Source organism: Esox lucius, chromosome 3 (genome assembly GCF_011004845.1).
Source record: "Esox lucius isolate fEsoLuc1 chromosome 3, fEsoLuc1.pri, whole genome shotgun sequence".
In the NCBI taxonomy this organism is placed as follows: Eukaryota; Metazoa; Chordata; class Actinopteri; order Esociformes; family Esocidae; genus Esox; species Esox lucius.
In genome coordinates, this window is record NC_047571.1 from 31,887,107 (window position 1) to 31,896,604 (window position 9,498).

The following is a 9,498-nucleotide window of genomic DNA, read 5'->3' on the forward strand; positions in this document are numbered from 1 at the left end:
TTGTGTTGATGGATCAAAGTCATTACAACTGTATTACGTGGAGGTGGTTAAAAAGATGGTCAGTTGCACATTGCATCACTGTCTTAAAAAAAACATTTTTAAGTACAAAGTAAAAGTACTCAACTGGGTTCGGCTGTGTTCACCACTTTTGGGAAGTATCTAATTAAGATCTAAATAACCAGGTAAAGGGAGTTCAAAACTAACTAGTGATCAATTAAATAAAAAGGAAGAGTGTAAATTATCAATTAAGGACACTGATGAGTTATGAACTCTGTTTACATGTTCATTTAACCCTTCTTTAGGAACTTCCCAAAAGTGGTGAACACAGCCGAACCCAGTTGAGTACTTTTACTTTGTACTTTTTACACCTCTGACTCAACGTAAAAAATAAAATAAAAAATACCTACGGAAATTTCTAAATTGTTTAATGCTAATGGTAGAAAATAAGAGGCGATCTGTATAGGATGTGAAGTGCTTTGGATTATACTTCACATGCTCACAACAGTGAAAGTAATTCCCTGTCACAACTGCCTGTTGTATTCTATGTCCGCGATCGACTGGGAGTTGAAAAAGGATGAGTATACTGAAGTGGTGTGGATCAAACATAGTGCTCTTATCGTCCCTTCCTCTCCTTTTGCTCACATCCCTCTTTTCATTCCATTTTCATCCCCTTTGCATCCCTCTTTTCATTCCTCGCCCTTTTCTTTCCCCCCTGTATGCGTGTGATATTTCATCGCTCTTTAAACACCTGCTGTGACAGACTGTCTTCTCTTCTTCTTTCAGCCCCCCCCCCCCCCCCCCCCCCCCACAGTTCATCACAGCAACTAAGGGGAATCGGTGAGAACGGCACGGTTCTGCCACGGCGACACGTCTCGGCACGCGAATGGGAACGTGTGACAATGTGCCTCTTTAAAAGGCCTACAAAAAGGTTTCAATCAAATCTCCTTCACTCAGCTCCCCCCTTTTACGAATCCCGGTCTCCTACTGGCTTCACATTCATCACCTTAACCCCTCGGTCTGTTTATCCTTTCTCTATCGCTCCTTCCTCCAGCCTGATTGTTCTGCCTCTCTTTCCGGGGCACTACTCCAGTTCCGGGGTGTTGTTCTTCAGCTGATACTGTCTCGGCATTTGAAGAATTTCCCCCCTCCAATTGAAACAGGCAGGGGTTATCCACACAGAGATACGGGCTGGGAGGCTTTTGAAGTGAGTTCTCCTCTTCCCACCAGCCTTTGTGTTCAGGGGCTGTTACAGGCATGAATAATGTAACAGGGATTAGGAATTCATAATGCTCTTGTTTTCACCTTCTGCCGCGTGGCGCTCTTATATACCTGTGTAGGCCTGCGTTGGGGAATCTCATTATATCGAGAGGGGGGGGCCGGGTGCTCTGGAGCTGAAGCAGTGGGCGCCGTAGTTCGCCAGCAGGGTAGAAAAGCAGAGAGCCGAGGGAGCGAATAAAACGAGGAAAATAATGAACGGCGCAAGGTTTTAATTACTCTGCGCGGGGCCGTTTCAGTCGAGGCCTGTTTGCTGGTGTAAGACTCTGAGAGAACGGCAGTGAAACTGAGTGACTTTCAGGCGTGCTGTCATGTTCCAGTCGAGTGTTTCAGTCACCGGGGTTACGTTGGATAGCTACCTCCGACATTAGGGACCTCTTCCTGGTCTGTGGTGAGGTGTTTACATTGTGGTCAATAGGGTTACATTAGGAGTCACTGTCATGGTGCTTTCCTGCAGAGACAAAGCCCAACAAGGTTAATGGAACTTATTTTCTAACCACTCAAGGCTACTCTTTGTGCTGAAGGTTGGTCACAGTCATATTCCAACAAGACATGCAGCCATTGTGATTAGTTTCGTCTGCATACTTGTTAACCAGACGTTTGTAGCTTCCTCACTACGTGGAAGTGCATGGACTGCATGGAAACCTTTAATGCAGCTCAGACGCATTGATGAGACAAAGAGATAGGTTTCAGCCTAAAGAATGTTACATTATTATATATTTTTTTTTATTGTATTCAACCTTTATTTCACCAGAAAAACCAATTAGAACAAATAATTATTTACCATGACGGCTTGGCAATAGGCACAAAGCTTCCTGTTGGTATGGGGACTGGGATTAAAAATTAAATAAAAATGTACAAAACAGGCAGACGAAACTGGCAACCACACAAATCCAACATCAGTGTATGCGCGCGCGCGTGTGTCTGTCTGTGTGTGTGTAAATGATTTGGTTCCTTGGGACTAAGTAACTGGCCAGGCAGTGGCTGTAAATAATCATTTGTTCTTAACTGACTTGCCTGGTAAAATAAAGGCTAAATGAAATAAATAAACTACTAGTAATGGTTATAATACATAAGACACAGCTCTTTTCAATTACCCAAAGTCTCCTGACAATGTACAAATGAAAGAAATGACAGGAGTAAAATCAAACTAAAACAAAACATGAAAGAGAGATGTTGCTGTTTTTGTGTTTATTGCGTTGACAGATGCACGCATGGCGGCTAAACACACACACACAAACACACACACTGACACAAACACACACACACAAACACACACACACACACACAGAGTCACATAAACACACCCAGTCTTTCTGTTCCTCCCCCTGTGTTCAGAACCCTACAGTAGCAACTCTGATGGCAGCGAAGCCAAATGCAGAGCACCACAGAAGAAGAGCGGAGGTCTGTTGAAACAGAATGAAACAGTGGAGTCTAGCTGCTGGCTGTCAGAGAGGGGGGGTGAGAGAGAGATCGAGAAAAGTAGGGAGGGAAGCTGGAATTCACTCTAGACGGCTTATTGAAACAGTGTTGGCACGGGTTCACAGACCGAGTCAGAGCGGCATTAAATCTCTTAAACGCTAGGTCACTCCGGGTGAAATAACACTACGGAGAGACAGAGAGAAGGAGAAACAGATAGAGGGGCAGAGAGAGAGGAGGAGGGATGAAGGGAGGATGAAAGAGAGAGAGCAAGAGAGAGATTCGGGGAGAGCGAGAGCGAGGGAGGTATAGGGGCGAAGGAAAGAAAGATGGAAACAGAACAGAGGGAAAGAAATAAACCAAAGAGTGAGAGAGAGAGCGAGAGAGAATGAGGGAGAGCCCACTGAGTCAGCAGTGCTCAGGGAGAGAGAGGGACCAGAGTCAGGGGAAGGGAGAGAGAAGGACCAGAGCCAGGGAGAGAGAGGGAGAAAGACAGATTTATTGAATTAATACTACACTCAGCAGATTACATACACACAGGGAAGGTAGTTTGATATATTTATATAATTTCGGTACAATTATTATTTTTCAAAAGATTTCCACAGAAGGCCGGGGGGGAAGGATTTAAATCCGGAATAGAGGCTATTGCTTTTCTTTGGGACATCTGGAGATTTTCTTTGGGGGGGGGGGTATCCCATTCTTATTCATGACTCTTGGGGGGAATGGAGGGCACGGGGTCAGCAGGAAGATTTATTTTTCCAATAATAAGAATATCCAGAACATACAAAAAACATATTTTCAGGGAACATTTTTGCTGATCAAAAAGGGCAACATAGGTAAAATCAACTCATTGTAATAACTAAGTTACCTGATCCATTGCATCCCATCATTTCATTGTACCTGGGGAAAATGTGAAACCCTTGAACCTTGTTCTAGTCCTGGTCTGACTTCTCTCGTACATCGAGGAGATGAAACCAGGAATCAAGGAAAATACTTAACAGCCACCAGTGAACGATCAACGTCTGGAAGTATAAAGGAAGTAGTGTCCGATAGACTTTAAAAACATTAATCCTATCCCAGACTCTTCTAATTCTGAACAGCAATGACACTCTCTGGTTGTAGTTTATTATACAGTACCAAGACCAGTGTGTGAGTTAATTTGACCATTAGGAAAAAGAGTTCAATCAAATGGAGCCCTGAGTGTCAATTTTTTGAATAAACAAAGGCCATGGTTCAGATCATTGCTATCTGGCAGAAGGCGTGAGACTGTCCCCCTGCTTTTTCTAACCGTCACAGATGACCAAATCCAGTGTCTGTGGCTGGACAAGCAGGTGCAAACACCACTCACCCAGCATGCGTTACTAAGGGGTTGGAAGCTCGGAGGGACAAAGTGGAGTCACTTGAACGAAACTCTTGTGTCCACTCATTTTGTATTATTTTGAACGCTTGTCACCTGACCCTAATTGAAGCCATGATAGCAATAATGAAATGGTCTGCATCCGTTCTAGTAGATCATGCTGAAGAGCCTTCAGACGCCGCTCAGGACTCTCAAGGAGTACGACAAGAGGGGCCAGTCAGTATGTTAATAAATGTCTATCGACTAATAGCTACTCACGAACACCCTTCAGTGGAGTGTTCATTCTCTGAAACGTTTGAAAACAGGAGAAAACGGGAATGTCCTTGTCCTGCGAAGCCAACCACACCATGTGCAGTCGTAAATGTTTCACCATGTTTCATTCGATTCGGGGCCTAATGAATACAACCCTGTTGTGTAGTCAGTTCATGTCATCTGCCACGTCCCTCCAGAACCGGTTGCCCCTTAGAAACACTTCTGTGGCTCCAACCCCCCCCCCCCCCCCCCCCCCCGCCTCGAACTGATTGATGGAACAGCTTTAGAATCCACCAGATATATAAAGAATCTGTTTAACCTCTCAACTCCCGTTCCGTGGCGGCCGTTAGAAACTGGGAGATAGAACGTGTGGCAGTGCGAGCCAAGCACGAAGATGGAGAGCGTCTGAAATTAAAATGGATTACAAAATCAATCGCCCCCCCCCTAACCCTGTCCAAGGAGAATGGATTGACCATAGGTTTCACCGGGGTATTCACGGGGGGTACATTTCGGGTAGATGAGGCACGCTGGCTGGACGTGAGAAGGTCAGAGTGCTGAGACAAATTGCGTTGTTGAATACACCTTTTGTTTAGCGCTGATAGCCATGTTGGAACTGTGTTGTTGTGGATCTCTGAATAGTATAGACCCATCAGCCTTGACAAACAACATTCAAGAATGGAATCTACTTCGACAAGTTAGTCATTTTCATTTGCATTTGTTTGTTCCCTTAGCCGTTCGTTCGGGATGCGTCTCACATAAAAACCCACATATGCAGGTACCCTTAAAATCAAAAGGCTTTTGTGAGAAAGCATTGACTATTTTTTTTTATTTTTTTTTTATTTAGTTGCAGTCAGACAACAACAATTTTCTGGCTAATTGACTCAAGTCTAGTTGAACAAACACCTGGGTTGCTTTCAGGCACTGAAAGGAAGAAACCAATATAGAAATGAACAGGGTGGACCGGTCCAATAAGGACATTGTTTGCACATTTTCCGGTGGCATGCCCAACTGTACAAGGACCTCTGTGTCAGAGAATCTCCACGTGAACAGAGCTGTCTTAGGCCCATTGAGTATTGTCAGACGCTGTCGTGTTTTATTTGCCTATTGGACTGGTTAATACCTGGGCCTCAAGCTGTGGTTTTCAAGCCTATTTCAAACAGCTTAGGTTTTACTGCCTATAAAGCGCCAACAGAACATACCACATAGAGAAAGTGTAATGTAGGCGATTTAAGGGGATAGATCCTTTAGAGCCAGAATCCTTTTATTGAAAAAACAACAAAGAGGCCATCCTGTCTCTGTTTTTGCAAAAAGCTCTGGGCTGGGAGAAATGTAACCACTCTCAAATTCACAGACAGGAGTAGAACAAGATTTCAGGGTTGTGTTCTGATAGGTAGATGACAGTTTTAGAAGTTATATTCTTTAAGAATCAATGCGTACAATACATTGAGAAAACCAAACAGACAAACTGCTGTTGACTCAACATTGTTTTCACATCATGTGAAGGAGGTCAGATCAACGCGGAATGCCAGTTGTATCTGCAAACAATCACAAATTAGCAATTTATGTCAACCAGTGTTTCACCTGAGTCTAGTGATGTGATGAAAGGCGTTTGGATTCCACGTTGAATTCACGTCCGTTCAAACCCGACCAGGAGATTATACTTGGCCTGTCGTGGGTGTGTAGGGACTCAAGCTTTAAAATAAAGAATTGAAAGTCAGGTGTGATGTAATAAACACAGAGCCAGGTAAATCCTGTGTATTTTATCCAAACGCCGAACCTTTCTACATTGAGATGTCAAGAATGCATTCATTAAAAAGACGGCTCATTTTGACGAGCGGCCTATACATATTGAACGGCCTGAGGGGAAAGATGCACTGGATGGTGAACTCAGGTCAGCTAAATCCCATCACCCACGACGACGCAGCCATCGTGGAAAACCTTGTATTTTCCAAAGAAGACGAGACGTCTCATTTCGATGCGGGACTAGTCCCCTCTCTGCCGCCGCACACTTCAAGGCACGATGTGTGTACTTCAAAATGACGGAGTGTTGAATCAGATAAAGGCTTAGTCTCGACTCGCTGCTCTCTTTTTTGTCCGCAGGGACTCTACAGTATCCAGCGGTTTCTTCCCGGGGCAAGAGGGAAGCGTCGGCCGCGGTCGGGAGAGATAGCCGTCGGCTCTCATTAAACTACCAGACTTAATCATTAAGGATCCCGCCAGTGGAAACTGAGGCTCCAAAACGGCCGTCCCACTGGCACGCTCTTCCCCTAGACAGCGTTCTACCGCCGACCAAAGCCCAATTGACCCTGGTCAAATGGAGCGCACAGACTGATTGAATAGGGAAGAGGTTGCAATTTGGAACGAAGGCCGAGTGATCAGAGGCGAAGTGGAGACACCCCCCCCGTCCCTCAGCCATCCTCCCCAGCAGCGTGCAGCAGCTCTGGGCTATCATTAGTAGATGACAAAGACCATTAGGAGTCTTACTCCGCAAGCCCCGAGTGAATCGGACAAGCTCACTTTAGCCCCGGCCTGCATTGGTATGTGGAACGCGCCGGCAAGCCTGCCGTGGTGATGTAAACACACAAAGCCACGTGCGTGCCGGGACCAGTTGTTATTTTTGCCAGCAGTCTATTCCTGGCGTGTCGTGCATTTGCCATTGTGCTGTGATACGTTGACCTTTGTGTGTTACACTTTAGAAAAGTGGATTAAATACAGCCAAATACCAGAATTCCTGCATGACATTTCGACCTGAATTTTATTCAGATTCTCTATTGATTCCCACAGATATTCAGTCTAAAATTGTCACCCTAGAAGATTTTTGTGCAAATTCAAAATGGCGATGTCATCGTCCAAAAATAACCGTCATCGATAACGTCATCACATAGTCCAGGTCTGGCCAAATCTATTGGTTTCCGGGACCATTTCTGGTCAGAATGTGTCTGTGTCCTAGAGATTGTCGAGAGGGATTCACATCCAGACTCATCCTGGAGAATAAACAGTAGGCTGCCACAATGTGTTGGGGTAGCCAGGCTACACAAATCCACGAACAACATGAGAGCTTCAAACAATCACGTAACCAAACCAATTTACACCAATTTACGACTGAACCCATGGCCATGCGTGAGCGAAACCAATCAATCAATCTAACTTTATTTATAGAGCGCATTTCAATCTAACTATATTTATAGAGCGCATTTCAAACGGCTTAAACAAATAAAAGACACATTGTAAGGAAACGTCAACTTTTTTCACATCCTTGTGGAAAATCTTTTCTGCCAATTTAACCAATTGTAGTAGTGCTTGAAGAATCAATAGCAAAAGTTGTAATTTAATTTTCCTTCAGTTACACGGTATACCTTCAGGTTGTGTTGAATTCATTCACACAGAACAGCTAAATGTATACATTTTCCATTTAATTTAAACGGTGACAGCTTTTCTGATGACCCTAACTGTCAGTCAGACTTAATTAAACCCTTTGTCAGTTCCTGTCGATCAAGTGTCAACCACAGTAATCATTTATAGTCTGGGTCTGTTCAAGCTCCCCGACGAAATAAGAAGTGAAGAAGACAGCAGGGCCGCTGGAGCCCTCGTCTTCTGTCCGTGCCCGCCTCTGTAACACTGTATTTACCTCAGCTCGGGCCAAGGAACGCCCCCAACCTCCGAACAAACAAAAGGCCCATGCATCCAAGCTGTTTAAAGGGACCCAGTGAAGACGTGGGGGTCCCAGAACTCTGTTCCCACTCTGAAGCATAGTGGCAATCTCTTTCATGTGGGGAACCGCTGAGTTTGACAGAGGGACCTCATCGTTTCTGACGTGGGGCTCCGCCGCTGCGTCCCTTTTCAAAGGGGCCCGCCGGCTCTCAGCGGGCTGCTTGGAACGTCCAGCCGCAGCCAAGTGTTGCCGCCGGCTGAAGTCAAACCGGGGCCGTGTGGTGTGGTCACGCAGGGATGAGTGTGTGCATGCGTGTGTGTGTGTGTGTAGATTTTCTGTTTGTGCGGTCACAGAGATGAGTGTGGCAGTGTGTGTGTGGGGTTACAGAGATTAATGTGACAGTGTGTGTGTGTGTGTTTGTGTGGTCACAGAGATGTGTGTGTGTATGTTACTTCATGTCTGTGTGTGTCTCTCCTAAGTGTTTTAAGGGTGCATTGTATGCACGTGTGTGGGTGTGGTCACAGAGATGTGTGTGTGTGTGTGTGTGTGTGTATGTTACTTCATGTCTGTCTGTGTGTGTCTCTCCTAAGTGTTTTCAAGGGTGCATTGTATGCGCGTGTGGGTGAGCGAGCGGAGTGAATCGGCTAATGCGCAGCTGGGCGAATTCACTCCGGAGGCAATATGTGTGTTGTGAAGGAGCTGTGGGTGGCCTTTCTCCCCCCCTCCGAAGTCTAAGTGTAAAAGAGGGGGGCAGTGAAGTGTACTTTCATTGTCTGGATCTAGGTCAGTAGCACAATAAAAGGCCCGAGTCCCAAACGGCTCCCTTTCGCCCGCACAGTGCACTCGCTTTGACCGAGGCCTGCGACCGGATCGCCGGCGCTAGTGCACTCAACGGAAACCGGAGCTGAGGAGAGGCCTGCCGACCCGGGGAGATGGATGGAGCGCCGCTCCGTCGTGGCAGGCCGGCCAGGTGATTCACTTACACCGACGGCTCGGTAAAGGACACCGGCCCTCAGAGCGGACGGCGTCCGAGCAGCCACGCGACGGCCAGCGCCGCGCTGCCTCAGACGTGGTATGGACACCCCGGTGCGTTTTTTAAGGGGAGGCGGCTCTACCTACACCGCAGAGGGTGAAGTGTGGCCTTACAACAAGCCAAACTATTCACCGCCTTTAACGGGTCAACGGGGATCGTCGCTCGGGGTGACGTCAATTCCATTCCAATTCAACTCAGTCAACTCACAGTTCCTGTTCCAGAATTCGGGCATTGGGAAATCAATGCCACTCTGGGGGTTTTTTTTCGGGGGGGGGACCTCGAGTCATTGCCCGAATTGAATATATTACAATGGTATTGATGGTGAGCGTCTACACATGCTGTAGAACATTCTGGTAGGACCTCCGGGTGTGATGGCTAAGACACTGGACTGACAGCCCTCCGTTATGGACCAATCCCAAGGCAATCCCAAGCGCATCACAACGACTGCTAAGTGCGTGAACCCTGTTAGCATTGGGGGTTGGGGGTTAGAGCAGCGAGTGGATGGAGGCT